Raw genomic sequence first — 15,771 nt, 5'->3', positions numbered from 1 at the left:
GTTGTCATCACAAAGCAGCAGCAAGAATTTTTGCCCCCCTATCTAGTGTGCCCAGCTTTCCACGTGTTGCCAAAAATACAAAAAAAAATGTGCTTCCCTCTCCATTAAGACCTATTGTCGCGGGCATAGGGGCAGTGTGGGAGACTGGATGCCTGGATAGATGCTGTTTTTTTTTGTCCTGCATTTTTTGGTTTGAAAAAAATAAAATAAAAGCCAGAAAAAACGCCAGTGTGTTTTTTTCTGGCGATTTTTCATTTCTGTGGAAATTGCATTTTTGGCCCCTTTGGTGTTTTTTTGGTACCCAAAATTTGTTGGGTACCAAAAAATAAAATTAAAAAAAGTTGCAGTAGAGATGGGGAAAAAATGTAACTAAATTTATATTTTTTATAACAAAATTTTAATAAATTTTTAATAAAGTGTGTGTGTTTCACTTTTTTTCGAATTTTTTTTTTAGGTAGTACTACTACTACTCCTAGCATGGAACAGTACCTGTACTAATAGACATGTCGCCCAATGCGATAGTCCATAATATAGCAGAGATGGAGCGGCTCTATACAGCGCTCGCATCTCTGCACTATACTCCGGCCAGTGATGTGAATAGAACATCACTCATTCATATTTTCCACCCAGAGTGGGGATTGGCCGGATCGTTGTAGCCAATCACAGCTCTCAGAGGGAAATATGAATTAGTGATGTTCTATTCACATCACTGGCCGGAGTATAGTGCAGAGATGTGGAGCGGTGTATAGAGCCGCTCCATCATTTCTGCAATAGAAAGGATGATCAAGAGTGATACCCGCTGTGATCTATCCTTAACTACAGGCACTACTACTCCCATCATGGAGCACGCTCTGCTCCATGTTGGGAGCTGTAGTACCTGCAGTTCCCCCTCTTCAGGGTGCAGGCTGTATGCATACACCCTGCATCCTGAGTCTTTAAGGATGTATGGCGTATGGGTACACCCGTGGGAATTCCGGTCCCTGCCGCTAGCCGGTCGGGGATTGGACCGGGATGACTGCTGATATCTATCAGCAGGCATCCCATGCATATGCCCAGGGCGATTTGTTGTTTTTTCCGGGTCATTAATTAATTAAAATTTCGTTATATAAAAGATACATTTCATTAAATACAATTTTTTCCATCACTACTGTATCTTTTTTATAATTTTTTTTTTAAATGGTACCCTACCAAATTTTATTTAAAAAAAATCGTATCTCCATCACTTTTTTGGATCGCTAAAGCCCAAAAGAGAATAAAAACTCCTGAAAAAGTTAAAACCCACATGGTGTTTTTCTTGGCGTTTTTTTTACTCCCATAGACTCCTATGGAAGAAAAATGCCACGATTTTAGGGGAAAAAACGCCAGTGGCTCAACACGCTGCAATTTTGCAAAACTGCCAAGGAGCTGAAAAACGCCCCCCAAAAAAATAAAAAAAATCAATCAAAAAAGAGTGAAAAAACACCAAAAGGATTAACTCCTTAAGGACACATGACGTACTGGAACGTCATGTGTCCGCTCCCAATCTATAACGCGGGGCCACGGCGTGGCCCCGTGTCAATGCGGGTTGGGCCCGGCCTCTAACAATGGCCGGGACCCGTGGCTAATATCGCGCGGCATTGATCGCGGTGCCGCGCTTTTAACCCTTTAGACGCAGTTGAACACCGCGTCTAAAGTGAAAGTATGCTGGTAAGCTCAGTGGGCTGTTCGGGATAGCCGCGGCAAAATTGCGGCATCCCGAACAGCTTACAGGACAGCGGGAGGGCCCCTACCTGCCTCCTCGCTGTCCCATCGCCAAATGACTGCTCAGTGCCTGAGATCCAGGCATGAGCAGTCAAGCGGCAGAATCATCGATCACTGGTTTCCTATGAGAAACCAGTGATCAATGTGAAAGATCAGTTTGGGAGATTTATCAAAACCTGTGCAGAGGAAAAGTTGTCCAGTTGCCCATAGCAACCAATCAGATTGCTTCTTTCATTTTTAACAAGGCCTCTGCAAAATGAAAGAAGCGAGCTGATTGGTTGCTATGGGCAACTGGGCAACTTTTCCTCTGAATAGGTTTTCATAAATCTCCCCCAGTGTGTGCAGTGTTATAGGTCCCTATGGGAGCTATAACACTGCAAAAAAAAAAAAAAAGTGAAAAAAAGTGAAAAAATAAAAAAGTGAATAAAGATCATTTAAAGGACAACTGCAGCGCAATATACACTTATCCCCTATCTACAAGATAGGGGATAAGTGTTTGATCGCGGGGGGTCCGACCGCTGGGACCCCCCTCGATCTCCTTAACGGGGCGCCGCCATTAGCTCTCATGGTGACGTAGCGTCGACCTAGAGGTCGACGGTGACGCCCCGTCTCCTCCCCGTCCCCATACAGTTCTATGGGGGAGACAGGGAGGCACGAACGCTGCCTACCCGCCTCTCCCATAGAGATGTATAGAGCAGGCGTGCCGGCTGCAACGTCATGCTGCGGCTGGCACGCCCCCTGCACGGGACAGCCGCGGCCCCGTACAGGAGACCACAGGGGGTCCCAGCGGTCGGACCCCCCGCGATCAAACACTTATCCCCTATCCTGTGGATAGAGGATAAGTGTTAATCACGCTGCAGATGTCCTTTAACCCCTTCCCTATTAAAAGTTTGAATCACCCCCCTTTTCCCATAAAAAAAAAAAACTGTGTAAATAAAAATAAACATATGTGGTATCGCCGCGTGCGGAAATGTCCGAATTATAAAAAATATATCGTTAATTAAACCGCAAGGTCAATGACGTACACGCAAAAAAATTCCAAAGTCCAAAGTAGGGCATTTTTGGTCACTTTTTATATCATGAAAAAAATGAATAAAAAGTCCTATCAATGCAAAAATGGTACCGCTAAAAACTTCAGATCACGGCGCAAAAAATTAGCCCTCATACCGCCCCATATGCGCAAAAATAAAAAAGTTATAGGGGTCAGAATATGACAATTTTAAACGTATCAATTTTCCTGCACGTAGTTATGATTTTTTCCATAAGTACGACAAAATCAAACCTATATAAGTAGGGTATCATTTTAATCGTATGGACCTACAGAATAAAGATAAGGTGTCATTTTTACCAAAAAATGTACTATGTAGAAACGGAAGCCCCCAAAAGTTACAAAACAGCGTTTTTTTTTTCAATTTTGTCTCACAATGATATTTTTTCCCGTTTCGCCGTAGATTTTTGGGCAAAATGACTGACGTCATTACAAAGTTGAATTGGTGGCGCAAAAAATAAGCCATCATATGGATTTTTAGATGCGAAATTGAAAGAGTTATGATTTTTTAAAGGCAAGGAGCAAAAAACGAAAATGCAAAAACGGAAAACCCTCGGTCCTTAAGGGGTTTAAAAAAATGCCAAACTGAAAAACAGCAAGTGGAAAAAGAATGTTACAATTTCTCATTTATTTACAGCTAACATCTGGCCGCAGCATTTTTTGGCCGAAAAAACGCCATGCGGCAGAATTGACGTTTTTCTTGGCGTTAAAAAAATAAAAAATAATAGAAACTTAGCCTTACTCCAACCCCTTGCTGTTTGCACATTAGGGTATATTAAAGGGGTACTCCGGCGCTAAGACATCTTATCCCCTATCCAAAGGATAGGGGATAAGATACCTGATCGTGGGGGTCCCACCGCTGGGGACCCCTGTGATCTTGCACGCAACACCCCGTTACAATCAGTCCTGGAGCATGTTAGCTCCGGGTCTGATTACTGGCGATCACGGGGCCAGAGCATTGCGACGTCAAGCTCCGCCCCTCAATGCAAGCCTATGGGAGGGGGCGTGGCAGCTGCCACACCCCCTCCCATAGGCTTGCATTGAGGGGGTGGAGCGTGCCGTCACAATGCTCCGGCCCCGTGATCGCCAGTAATCAGACCCAGAGCGAACATGCTCCGGGGACTGATTGATACGGGGTGCTGCGTGCAAGATCACGGGGGTCCCCAGCGGCAGGACACCCGAGATCAGGCTTCTTATTCCAAGATGTCTTAGCACTGGAGTAGCCCTTTGACCCCTTAAGGACCCGGCCATTTTTTGAACATCTGACCACTGTCACTTCAAGCATTAATAACTCTGGGATGCTTTTACCCTTCTTTCTGATTCAGAGATTGTTTTTCGTGACATATTCTACTTTATGTTAGTGGTAAAATTTTGTCAATACTTGTATAATTTCTTGGTGAAAAATTTGATGAAAAAATTAAAAATGTTGCTTTTTTTTACTTTGAAGCTCTCTGCTTATAAAGGAAAATGGATATTCAAAATAAATTATACATTGTTTCACATACACAACATGTCTTCTTTATGTTTGCATCATAAAGTTGACATGTTTTAACTTTTGGAAGACATCAGAGGGCTTCAAAATATAGCAGCAATTTTCCAATTTTTCTAAATCTGAATTTTTCAGGGACCAGTTCAGTTTTGAAGTGCCTTCTTATTAGAAATACACCACAAATGACCCCATTATAAAAACTGCACCCCTCAAAATGACATTCAGTAAGTGTGTTAACCCTTTAGGCGTTTCACAGGAATAGCAGCAAAGTGAAGGAGAAAATTCAAAATCTTCATTTTTTACACTCGCATGTTCTTGTAGACCCAGTTTTTAGAATTTTTACAAGTTGTAACAGGAGAAAAAACCCAATTTCTCTCGAGTAAGGAAATACCTCATATGTGTATGTCAAATGTTCGGCGGGCGCAGTAGAGGGCACAGAAGGGAAGGAGAAACAATGGGATTTTAGAGAGTGAATTTTGCTGAAATGGTTTTTGGGGGGCATGTCACATTTAGAAAGCCCCTATGGTTCCAGAACAGCAGAAAACCCCACATGGCATACCATTTTGCAAACTACACCCCTCAAGGCACGTAACAAGGGGTCCAGTTAGCCTTAACACCCCACAGGTGTGTGAAAACGTTTAGTTAAAATCGGATGTGTAAATCGAAAAAAAAAATGTTTTCACTAAAGTGCAGTTTTTTCCCCCAAATTTACCATTTTTACAAAGGGTAATGGGAGAAAATGCCCTGCAAAATTTGTAACCCCATCTCTTCTGAGTATGGAAATACCCCATGTTAGGACGTAAAGTGCTCTGCGGGCGCACTACAATGATCAAAAGAGAAGGAGTCACATTTGGCTTTTTGAAAGCAAATTTTGCTGAAATGGTTTTTTGGGGGCATGTCGCATTTAGGAAGCCCCTGTGGTGCCAGATCAGCAAAAAATACCCACATACTATTTTGGAAACTACACCCCTTAAGGAACGTAACAAGGGGTACAGTGAGCCTTAACTACCCACAGGTGTTTGACGACTTTTTGTTAAAGTTGGATGTGTAAATGAAAAAAAAATTTTTTTTACTAAAATGCAGTTTTTCCCTAAATTTTACATTTTTACAAGGGGTAATAGGAGAAAATGACCCCAAAATTTGTAAGTACGGAAATACCCCATGTGTGGACGTCAAGTGCTCTGCTGGCGAACTACAATGCCTTTTCTCTTCTGAGCATTGTAGTTCGCCAGAAGAGCACTTTACATTCACATATGGGGTATGTTCTTACTCAGAAGAGATTGGGTTACAAATTTTGGGGGGCTTTTTTCCTATTTTCCCTTGTGAAAATGAAAAATTTAGGGTAACACCAGCATTTTGCAAACCTCCAGCTGTGGCAAAAGTACAACTCCCAGCATTTACTGACAGATGGTGCATGCTGGGAGTTGTACTTTTGCAACAGCTGGAGGCACACTGGTTGGAAAACCTTCAGTTAGGTTTTTAGCATTTTACTGAAAAAATATTTTTTTCTCATTTTCCCATCCAACTTTAATGAAAATTCGTCAAACACCTGTGGGGTGTTAAGGCTCACTATACCCCTTGTCCCATTCCGTGAGGGGTGTAGTTTCCAAAATGGGGTCACATGTGGGTATTTTTTTTGCATTTATGTCAGAACTGCTGTCAAATCAGCCACCCCTGTGCAAATCACCAATTTAGGCCTCAAATGTACATGGTGCGCTCTCACTCCTGAGCCTTTTTTTTACGCCCACATATGGGGTATTTCCGTACAAATTTTGGGGGTCTTTTTTTTTCCCTTTTACCACTTGTGAAAATAAAAAGTATGGGGCAACACCAGCATGTTAGTGTAAAATGTTTTATTTTTTTTTAACTAAGGGTATGTTCACACTGAGGAATTGGGGCGGAAATCAAGCAGAAATTTTCTGCCTCAAAATATTGTTACTTTTCCACAAGAACTCACAGAGATTTCGCGCGGAAATGCAGGTTTCATGCGGAGGAGGAGTATCAAGTATTTCTTATCATACATTTTTTTAATTTTTCTTCAAGCGGAAATTCCGCGTGGAAAAGCTTCTGACTAAAAAAAAATAAAAAAAATAACATTGATCACTATGGAGAACGACGCTGATTCCGCCTGAAAGAAAGAACATGTTCTTTCTTCAAGCGGAAACAGAACTTCCTTGTCAGAATTCTGCTTGAGGAAATTCCTCAGTGTGAACTGAGGGGCAGAAATTCTGCACAGCTGTATGGGGATTTTCACTGCTGAATGATTTGGAGAGGAAAAAGCCAGCAGAATTACTCGTGGAAATTCCTCTCCAATTCCTCAGTGTGAACATACCCTAACAGGCTGGTGTAGCCCCCAACTTTTCCTTTTCATAAGGGGTAAAAGGAGCAAAAGCCCCCAAAAATTTGTAGTGCAATTTCTCCCGAGTACAGAAATACCCCATATGTGGCCCTAAACTGTTTCCTTGAAATAAGACAGGGCTCCGAAGAGAGAGCGCCATGCACATTTGAGGACTAAATTAGAGATTGCATAGGGGTGGACATTGGGAATCACTGGCGTAGACTACCCCTAACAGGGTGCCTCCAGCTGTTGCTAAACTCCCAGCATGCCTGGACAGTCAGTGGCTGTCCAGAAATGCTGGAAGTTGTTTTGCAACAGCTGGAGGTTCCGTTTTGGAAACACTGCCGTACAAGACGTTTAAAATTTTTATTGGGGGGGGGGGGGGGGGGGGGGGGGGGGACACAGTGTAAGGGGGTGTATATTTAGTGTTTTACTCTTAATTTTGTGTTAATGTAGTGTAGTGTTTTTAAGGGTACATTCGCACTGGCGAGTTTGCGGTGAGTTTCCCGCTAGGAGTTTGTGCTGCGGCGAAAAATTTGCCGCAGCCCAAACTTGAAGCAGGGAATTTACTGTAAACCTGTCCGTGTGAATATACCCTGTACGTTCACATGGGGAGGGGGGCAAACCTCCAGCTTTTTCAAAACTTCGTTTCCCCGTTCTGCCCCACCTATTGTGGGTGGGCAGGACGGGGAAAACAAAAGTTAACCCCCCCCCCCCCCCCCCCCACAATCTGCTGTTGGTCGTCGCTTCTGACGATCAATAGCAGACCAATAGCAGGGATAGGAGGGATGGCACCCCTGCCACCTCACTCCTATGCCTTCAGGGGGATCGTAGGCGTCTTAGACAACCGCGATCCCCCTTATATTCCGGGTCACCATAGACCCGTATGACCCGAATTCGGCAAAAATCGCAAGTGTGAATTCCTTTGCGATTTGCGCCGATCGCCGACATGGGGGGGGGGGGGGGTCTGATGACCCCCCCTGGGCATTTGCGCGGGGTGCCTGCTGATCGATATGGATACACCCTGGGTCCTTAAGTTCCAGGACGTCAAGGCGTATCCATACGCCCTAGGTCCTTAAGTGGTTAACGACACAAAATCTCTGCTGGGTGCTGTGGAAGCTATGACATGGAGAGAAATAGATGCATGGATATCTTGTGATGTAGCATCATTGTATTCCTGCATACCATACACAGAAGCCCTTATAGCAGTGAAATACCATGACAAAAAATACAGTTTGTATGATGAAACTTTATGTCAGTATATCATGGAAGTCCTAAGTTTTATGCTTAAACATTATTACTTTTGTTTTGATAATGATTTTTATATCCAGGTGTCAGGCTGCCCTATGGACGCAAAGTTCTCACCAACGTTGGCTAATTTGTTCATGGCTTACTGAGAGGAGGGTCATCTGTATTCTGCCATCAAACCATTCTCATCTGACATAGGATGGTATGGCAGATATATGGATGACCTCCTAGTGTGGTCCGGTGGCAGAAAGAAGGTAGAAGATTTTCTTACCTATATTAATAATAATACATTGGACCTGAAATTCACCCTAGAATGGGGTGGGAATTGCATTAATTTCCTGGATGTGACACTATCAGGGGATTGCAGCGAAGGTCGTGTATACTCTAAATTATATAGAAAACCAACATCTGGAAATAGTATTCTGTCTGCCATGAGTTGCCACCGGAAACATGGTATACGCAACCTCCCAATAGGAGAATTTATTAGAGGCCTCATCTGATAATGTTACATGAGGAATCGTGCCATGACATGACAACGAGGCTGCGTAAAAGAGGCTATAGTACTAGCGTTAAGGGTACATTCCCACACGGCGTATTTGCTGCGTATTTGCTGCTGCGTATTTTATTTTCTCTGTTGAAGTCAATGGGTAGGAAAATACGCAGCACCAAATACGCACCAAAATACGCCACGTGGGAATGCACCCTAAATAGGGCAAAAAATATAGTAGACAACAAGAACTGCAATGTTTATCCCAAGTCAGGAAAAAGAAAAAAAGAAAATAAAGAAAAAAAAATGCATGACTGTCAAAGGGTTAATCATCCTGTGACCTTCTCTACCCCTTATAGTACCCACTTTAACCAGATTAGGAATATTATACAGAGATGCCTACCTGTATTCTAGGACTATGAGGACAATTGCAAAGTTCTGGCTAATGGGGTCAGAATACACTACAGGTAAGATTGTCCAATAGCGACTTCAAAGAGAGTAAAAATGAGTGCTGGTTAAAGGAGTAGTCCGGTGATGAAAAACTTATCCCCTATCCTAATTACCTACCCAATCAGCAGATAGCATACCTACCTGGGGAGCTACCTGCTATTGAGGAGATTGTGCATGCATCATCTGTGAAAGGCGTGCAAGGTCCCATAATACTCTAGGTACACCAGTGTTCATACTACATAGTCACACATCTTATTGGTTCTTTTAGTGTCTGTTAATAAACCTACTAGTCCGTCTGTACTCCTGCCTATATACTTGATTCATGGGAGAGAAATCAAAACATGTGCAGAAGGAAAGCTGACCAGTTGCCTATAGCAACAGATCAGATTACTTTAATTTGAGGCCAAAAAAAAAAACACACAAACTGGTTGCTATGGGCAACTGGTCAACTACTCTGCACAGGTTTTGATACATCTGCCCCTAGTATATGCCCTTCTATCTATCCCATACAAAATCACATACTGCATTGCCAGACTTCTTATCCCTTCTTTCATGTGCACTCGCTGTATTCTTCCTCTCTTATGCATACATATACACTGATAGCCAGTCCCCAGTCTCAACACCTCGTAACCCATTCGTACGTAAGCGCTTCCTTCACTCACTGGTGTGACGTGCAATTCTTTCCCTGGCACACGAGGCTCCAGCTCTTTTGTACCGGGGAGACGGCCTTCTGAGGTAATAACTAGATAACGAATGCAATGCTACCCTATAGTGTTAGATGCCCGCGCTCCTGATGCCCCGCCCCCAGTCATGCGGCCTCTTCCTGTGTGGGACATTGTCTGGTGCATATGACGTGGGTTGATGGTCTTGGGTTGTCAGAGTGAAGCTGGGGGTAACATGGCAGCTGTATACAGAAACCGTGTGCAGGACGCTGTGTGCTGAGCAGCTTGTGTAAGAATTCAGGTAACTGCAGGGACATTTATGGCTGACACGTGTTCAGTATGCTAAAAGCTTTGTGGGAACCACGTGACAGTGTATAAGACCTGTCTTGTTGCCCATAGAAGACACTCAGGGTGCAGCTTTTATTTTGTATGCTGTGATTGGTTAGTATTGGCACATACTAACCAATACTACACATAGTTTGGGTCCCTTTTTGTAACTCTGCCCCTTTTTGGCTTTCAGCAGTTTACAGTTTTCATCTAAGGCTTGTTTCACACTAGCAAATTACTCCGTTTAGCAAGTTCCGTCGCAAGTTCCGTCGCAAGTTCCGTCCTAAAATCAGCTGTCACCACCAAATCCTATACGTACGTTAGAAAATCCCATTATAGTCTTTGGGATTTTTCTAATATCCGTTTTAATCCGTTATTGATAACGGACATTATTGAACTATTTTTCTTCTGTAGTATCTAACGTCACAAAATAACGTCCGTTATCAATTACTGATTAAAACGGATATTAGAAAAATCCCATAGACTATAATGGGATTTTCTAACGAACGGATAGGACTTGGTTACTGCCGGTGACAGCTGATTTAAAGGGGTTCTCCGGTGCTTAAACATCTTATCCCCTATCCAAAGGATAGGGGATAAGATGCCTGATCGCGGGAGTCCTGCCGCTGGGGACCCCCGGGATCACGCACGCGGCACCCTGTTTGTAATCAGTCCCCGGAGCGTGTTCGCTCCTGGGCTGATTACAGGCGACTACAGGGCGGGTGGCGTGTGACGTCGCGCTCCGCCCCGTAATGCAAGCCTACGGGAGAGGGTGTGATAGCTATCACGCCCCCTCCCGTAGGCTTGCATTGAGGGGCGGAGCATGACGTCACACGCCGGCGCAGGCGTGACGTAACACGCCACCCGCCCTGTAGTCGCCGGTAATCAGTCCCGGAGCGAACACGCTCCGGGGACTGATTGCAAACGGGGTGCCGCGTGCATTATCCCGGGGGTCCCAGCGGCGGGACTCCCGCGATCAGGCATCTTATCCCCTATCCTTTTGGATAGGGGATAAGATGTTTAAGCACCGGAGAACCCCTTTAAGGACGGAACTAGCAACGGAACTTGCTAAATGGAGTAGTTTGCTAGTGTGAAACAAGCTTAACTTGTGGCCCTTATACTGAAACATTGTGCTGGTGTGAATTTTGCCTATAGCCAGGACTACACTGCCATTATGTAGGACTGCACACTGAGTGATGTTAAAGTGTACCTGTCATCAACAAAACTTTTTATGTAATGTAGATAATACCATTATATGTATATTTGTAATATACATTGGTTAAAAAATATGTATATTTTTGTCCCTGCAGCTATTGCCTGTGTGTCTGTGAGGAGTCCAAATACAGGAAGTATGGCACAAGCAGGGCTCTGTGCAGTGAGGCTCTGTGACATGCTACAGAAGTGGTCTCCAACCTGCGGACCTCCAGATGTTGCAAAACTACAACTCCCAGCATGCCCGGACAGCCAACGGCTGTCCGGGCATGCTGGGAGTTGTAGTTTTGCAACATCTGGAGGTCCGCAGGTTGAAGACCACTGTGCTACAGGCTCACTCATCAGGATGATTGACAAGCCGGGAGTCTGCACAGAGCCCTGCTTGTCCTGTCATTACTACCAGTACTTGGACTTCTAGGGCCAGCATTTTTTCACCCATAAATATACATATTTTTTTAACCAATGGATATTACAAATACACATATAATTGTATTATCTACATTATATAAAGTTTTTGTTGACGACAGGTACACTTTAACTAGTGAGTGACATTGTTGTATTTCTTTGGACTGCAGGTGCTGCTCAGTAATCTAAGGGTGCATGCACACCACGTTTTTGCTATACGGTTTCAAGTTAAAAAAACGTACGGAACGGTATAGAAAACCATATACATTGACTTAACTTTGTAAACTGTATGTAGATGCAAATCCGAATACGGCTACTCAAATTTACTTTTTTATTTTTTTTTTATCCGTACCCAAAACCGCAGTCTACCACATTTTTTGGTCCGGGTGAAAAACCGTATTAAACCGTATACAGTGGTTTTTTTTAACATTGGAGTCAGTGGGAACCGTACAGAACTGTATGTGCGTACGGTTCCATACGGTTTTCACCATACGGTTTTTTGACTTTACGCAGTTTTTTTTCTTGGAATTTCAACCAAACAAGTGAAACTTTATTCAAAATTGGAGTGAAAAGTAAAAAACGTATACGTTTTTTTTCTTGAATGGATGCAACTGTACATCATTTTTCAAACCGTATACAGTTTTTAACCCCTAAACAACCAAGGACGTAAATGAACGTCCTGGTGTGGCGTTACTTAGCACACCAGGATGTACATTTACGTCCTGTGAATGACCACAAGCATCGGAGCGGTGCTCGCGTCATACAGTGCAGGTCCCGGCTGCTATCAGCAGCCGGGGACCCCCCCCCCCCCCGGTAATGGCCAACATCCGCGATCGTGCGGATGTCCGCCATTAACCCCTCAGATGCTGTGATCAATACAGATCTGTGGCAATTTAAAAAGGGGGACAAAAAGTGACCCCGGAAATTATAGGCCTGTTAGTTTAACCTTTGTATGTAAATTGTTTGAGGGTTCTCTAAGAGATGCTATTTTGCAGTATCTTGATAAAAATAAATGTATGACTCCATATCAGCATGGCTTTATGAGGGATCGGTCCTGTCAAACTAACCTGATCAGCTTTTATGAGGAGGTGAGCTCCAGACTGGACCAGGGGGAATCGCTGGATGTTGTATATCTGGATTTTTCCAAAGCATTTGATACGGTGCCACATAAAAGGTTGTTAAGGACCAAGGATGTACCGGTACATCCGGAGTCCTTTCCCTTTCGATAACGCGGGGCCACGACGTGTCGGGCCTGGCCTCTAACAACGACCGGGACCCGTGGCTAATAAGGGGTTAATGGTACATATTCTGATTGGATTCTGATTGGGTACTGTACATTCTGACTGTTACTAGTGGGGTACCACAGGGGTCAGTCTTGGGTCCTGTCCTATTTAATATAATCATTATTGCGCTGCGGAATCTGTAGGCACTATATAAATAAATTATTATTATTATTATTGTAGAAGGGTTGAATAGTAAAGTAGCAATCTTTGCAGATGATACTAAACTCTGTAAAGCGGTAAACACAATAGAGGACAGGGCACTGTTACAAATGGATCTGGATAGGTTGGAGGCTTGGGCTGGGAAGTGGCAGATGGGGTTCAACACTGATAAATGTAAGGTACTGCACATGGGGAGGAAAAATCCGGGCTGGGATTACGTATTAAATGGGAGCAAACTTGGGATGACTGATGTGGAAAAGGACTTGGGAGTTTTAGTTAACAGTAAATTTAGCTGTAGTGACCAGTGTCGGGCAGCTGCCAAGGCAAATAAAATCATGGGGTACATCAATAGGGGCATAGATGCCCACGACAAGGTAATAATTCTACCACTGTACAAATCACTAGTCAGACCACACATGGAATACTGTGTACAGTACTGGGCACCAGTGTACAAGAAAGATATAGTGGAGCTGGAGAGGGTTCAAAGACGGGCAACAGAGTAATACGGGGAATGGGGGGACTACAGTACCCAGAAAGATTATCAGAATTAGGGTTATTTAGTTTAGAAAAAAGAAGGCTTAGGGGAGACCTAATAACTATGTATAAATATATCAGGGGACCGTACAGTGATCTCTCCCATGATCTATTTATACCCAGGACTGTATCTATAACAAGGGGGCATCCTCTTCGTTTAGAGGAAAGAAGGTTTCTACACCACCACAGACGGGGGTTCTTTACTGTAAGAGCAGTGAGACTGTGGAATTCTCTCCCGGAGGAGGTGGTCATGGTGAACTCTGTAAAAGAGGTCAAAAGGGGTCTGGATGCATTTTTGGAGAATAATAACAATGATGGTTATGTATACTAGATATTTCGGGACAGAACGTTGATACAGAGATTTATTCTGACTGCCATTATTGGAGTCGGAAGGAATTTTTACCTCTAGTATGAGTGTTTTTTGCCTTCCTCCTGATCATCTCAGTAGGGACTCATTAGGGAGATAGATTGAACTGGATGGACTCTAGTCTTTTTCAACCTTATGAACTAGGTTACTATCCTGGTGCGTAAAGTATCAGGGCATTAGGACGTTCATTTATGTCCTATGTCATTAACCCCTTAAAGGGGTACTCCGCCCCTAGACATCTTATCCCCTATCAGAAGGATAGGGGATAAGATGTCAGATCGCCGCGGTCCCGCTGCTGGGGACCCCTGGGATCGCCGCTGCGGCACCCCGCTGTCATTACTGCACAGAGTGAGTTCGCTCTGTGCGTAATGACTGGCGATACAGGGGACGGACCAGCGTGACGTCATGGCTCCGCCCCTCGTGACATCACGGACCGCCCCCTTAATACAAGTCTATGTTAGGGGCCTGACGACCGCCACGCCCCCTCCCATAGACTTATATTAAGGGGACGGGCCGTGACGTCACGAGGGGCGGAGCCATGACGTAACGATGCTCCGGCCCCTGTACTGCCCGTCATTACGTGCAGAGCGAACTCGCTCTGTGCAATAATGACAACAGGGTGCCGCAGCGGCAATCATGGGGGTCCCCAGCAGCGGGACCACAGCGATCTGACATCTTATCCCCTATCCTTTGGATAGGGGATAAGATGTCTAGGAGCGGAGTACCCCTTTAAGGACCCAGCCAATTTTCACTGTAGGACCCGGCCATTTTTTGCACATCTGACCACTGTCACTTTAAACATTAATAACTCTGGGATACTTTTACCTTTCATTCTGATTCCGAGATTGTTTTTTTCGTGACATGTTCTACTTTATGTTAGTGGTAAAATTTTGTCGATACTTGCATAATTTCTTGGTGAAAAATTCCAAAATTTGATGAAAAAATTGAAAATGTTGTATTTTTGTAACTTTGAAGCTCTCTGCTTATAAGGAAAATGAATATTCCAAATACATTATATATTGATTCACATATACAATGTGTCTTCTTTATGTTTGCATCATAAAGTTGAAATGTTTTTACTTTTGGAAGACATCAGAGGGCTTCAAAGTATAGCAGCAATTTTCCAACTTTTCACAAAATTTTCAAAATCGAAATTTTTCAGGGACCAGTTCCTGTTTTGAAGTGGATTTGAAGGGCCTTCATATTAGAAATACCCCACAAATGACCCCATTATAAAAACTGCACCCTCAAACTATTCAAATGACATTCAAAAGGTTTGTTAACCCTTTAGGTGTTTCACAGGAATTACAGCAAATTGAAGGAGAAAATTCTAAATCTTCATTTTTTACACTCGCATGTTCTTGTAGACCCAGTTATTTAATTTTTACAAGCGGTAAAAGGAGAGAAATCTTCCTAAAATGTGTAACCCAATTTCTCTCGAGTAAGAAAATACTTCATATGTGTATGTCAAGTGTTCGGGCGGCGCAGTAGGGGGCTCAGAAGGGAAGGAGCGACAGTAGGATTTTGGAGAGTGAGTTTTCCTGAAATGGTTTTTGGGGGGTATGTCACATTTAGGAAGCCCCTATGGTGCCAGAACAGCAAAAAAAAAACACATGGCATACTATTTTGGAAACTACACCCCTCAAGGCATGTAACAAGGGGTCAGTAAGCCTTAACACCCCACAGGTGTTTGACGACTTTTCGTTAAAGTTGGATGTGTAAATGTTTTTTTTTTTTTCACTAAAATGCTAGTTTTCCCTCAAATTAAAAGTTTTTACAAGGGATAATAGTACAAAATGACCCCCAAAATTTGTAACCCCATCTCTTCTGAGTATGGAAATACCCATGTATGGACGTTAAGTGCTCTGTTGGCGCACTACAATGCTCAGAAGAGAAGGAGCGCCATTGAGTTTTTGGAAAAAAAAATTTGTTTGGAATGGAAGTCAAGGGCCATGTGCGTTTACAAAGCCGTAAAATCAAAAGCTGTAAAATCAGCCACCCCTGTGCAAATCACCAATTTAG

General features: G+C 43.5%; 2 protein-coding genes across 14 annotated transcripts in view; one reads left to right on the top strand and one right to left on the bottom strand.

The window, feature by feature from the left end:
- The window catches only part of FAM227B (family with sequence similarity 227 member B), a 266,903-nt gene extending 257,289 nt beyond the window's left edge, over positions 1–9,614 (bottom strand). For 2 of the 13 annotated variants that reach the window (XR_008892487.1, XM_056572255.1), the window contains exon 1: positions 9,463–9,609. The gene's annotated coding sequence lies outside the window, so the exon portion shown is untranslated. The other 11 variants (XM_056572242.1, XM_056572253.1, XM_056572251.1 and 8 more) reach the window with 10 other exon arrangements.
- Positions 9,615–9,663: 49 nt separating this feature from the next.
- DTWD1 (DTW domain containing 1) overlaps positions 9,664–15,771 on the top strand; it is a gene marked incomplete in the record, with an annotated part of 29,820 nt that continues 23,712 nt past the window's right edge. The window contains 1 exon segment of the mRNA XM_056572241.1: positions 9,664–9,763.

This window comes from Hyla sarda, chromosome 4, assembly GCF_029499605.1.
Source record: "Hyla sarda isolate aHylSar1 chromosome 4, aHylSar1.hap1, whole genome shotgun sequence".
Lineage (NCBI taxonomy): Eukaryota > Metazoa > Chordata > Amphibia > Anura > Hylidae > Hyla > Hyla sarda.
This window is presented reverse-complemented; position numbering and strand designations above follow the sequence as displayed.